Consider the following 2,390-nt stretch of genomic DNA (forward strand, 5'->3'; position numbering starts at 1 on the left):
AAACACATCGCCTTGTCTCGACCTAGTGGTTCGAGAGCTGTGTGGATATGAATATCCAGTGCTCAACCACTGTATGAGGCATCTACTGCCACACACCCCTCTCCCAAAGGATTTATAGGACAGCTTAGCCCAAATCCCAAGGAATCAAAGACCGCAAAAACAGACCCCGGAGAATCGCCGTCAGTATCTGCTCTTGATCTGGTCTAAGATCTTCAAGAGTCACCATCGCACGGCCCGGAGGATCGCCGGGATCACGTACTAGGTAGCTTCTCTTGGTAGTCCGCACGTCACGACCGTCGTCGTGTCGACGCTGCAGACCGTTCTTCTAGTTGCTTGAGCTCATCAGCCAGACCATCCCGCGCTCGGGGGTCTGCGACTTGCTCCGCAAACTGTCGAGCAACCGCAGGGGCATCCGTCGCGATCGACGTGAACAGCTCCCACGATGCTTCGATGTCTTCCAGGCCTTCCCATAGGCAGAGGATCTCCCACCGCCGGGCACTGGTTGAGCCGTACTGCCTTGATCTCACGGATCTTCAAAAGCACGCCCTGCTCGGACACGTGCTCGCGGATCTCTTGCGTGAGCTCAAAGCTGCCTTCGGCGTACGGCTTGAGGCGACTCGTATGTGCATGGCGCTCTTGACCCGAGAGGATATGACGGATGACGCACGAGTACGTCGACACTTCCGTGATCTGGAACGGGCCGAGCCATGTGACGAGCAGCTTCGGATACTCCATCTTCTCCACGCGCGACCAGAGTACGTAGTCACCAACGTGGGCGACAAACTCTTCTTGGTGCGTCTTCGCCGCGGTCTCCCGCGCTAGGCATTGTTGACGCAGGTCGTCGATCTTCTTGTGGACGTCAATCAAACTTGCATGAGCAGCAGCCATCGTGCTGACGACGTCTGGCTTTGTCCAGTCTGCCTGACGGACGAGCTCACCATCAAAGTCGCGGACCACAATGTCCAAGTTGGTAGCTGGCACTTGCCCCGTGAAAGCTTGCGTTGGGCACACACCACCAAGCGACTCGACTGGCGTCTGGTTGAGGTTGGCTTGAACCAGCGGTAGGAGATACTCCCACTGCTCAAGGTTCAGATGGTACTCACGCAGCATGACCCGCAAAACTTGGAGAATATCGCGGTTCAAGCGCTCGACGGTACCGTTGCGCCATGGCGTGTAGGTCAAAATGAAGTGGTGATCGACCTTGTAGACTTGGGCCAGCATTGCAACCACTTGGTTCTTGAAGTGACTGCCTTGGTCCGACTTGTAGACTTGGGCCAGCATTGCAACCACTTGGTTCTTGAAGTGACTGCCTTGGTCCGATACCCACACGAGGGGCATGTCAAACCGCGCAGCCCACTGCATCAAAGCGTCCACGACCGAGGCCGCGTCCGCCATGTCACACGCCACGAGCTCGCAGTAGTGCGTCAAGTCGTCTTTGATCACAAGCACGTCGTTCGACACCAGAAACTCGTCACCTTGATCGACAACGTAGCACGCCTGCAAACCAGGCACGTTGACGGGACCGGCAGCCGTGTGGAGCTGCAGATGCAATTGAACCTTCTTGTCCAGCTGCAACGCCGTCTTGCCCACAGCCACCCCAAGCTGAGGTTGGTCCAAATTGATGACTTCAAGGTTGGGCATCTTCTGCTTGAGCTGCTCGACCATCTTGGCGGGAATGATGTTCAGACCGCAACCACTGTCCGGCACGCAAGGAACGTCAAGAACGCTGTTGAGCGTCAAAACCATGTGGCCTTCGTTGCCCGAAAGGAGCTGGTCGAGACCAGAGGCTCGGAGGCGACTCAACTTGGTCTTCTTCTTGTCACCGCCCCCGTTGCCTTCGTTGCCGCCTTGTTTGCTGCCGTCGCCGCCTCCGCCACGACGACCGCCCTTCCAGTTCTTCTTGACAGCAATCGCCTTCTGCTTGGCGTTCGAACTCGGGCAGTCCCGCAATTTGTGCTTCTTGCTGCCGCCGTGCCAGCACGGACGTTCCAGGCCATCGTTCTTGCGTTCTTGTTGCACTGGCGGCTTGTTGTCCTTCTGCTTGAACTTGCGCTTCTTCTTCTTGCGCACACCTTGCTGCTCCTCGTGCGACGGTTTCTCGTCTTCGTCGGACGACTCCTTGTCACGAAGACGCTGCGTCTTGGGGCTCCACGACTTGTAGAGAAGCGCTCGCTTGAAGATGATCTTCCCGAGGTGCTTGAGGCCAGCCTGTTTGTTGGCCGCCACCTTCTCATCCATCAGCTGCTTCACGTCCGTCTGTAGCTCTTGGGGACGGAGCCGATCGACAAGTGCCTTGAAGATCTTGGCCTTGAGCTTGTCGTTCTCGAGCTTCTCGCTGAGGCCATGCTCTTCAATCATTTGAGAGGCCTTGAAAACAAAGCTGTTGACCC

The sequence above is a fragment of the Saprolegnia diclina genome (genome assembly GCF_000281045.1).
Source record: "Saprolegnia diclina VS20 unplaced genomic scaffold supercont1.161, whole genome shotgun sequence".
In the NCBI taxonomy this organism is placed as follows: domain Eukaryota; phylum Oomycota; class Saprolegniomycetes; order Saprolegniales; family Saprolegniaceae; genus Saprolegnia; species Saprolegnia diclina.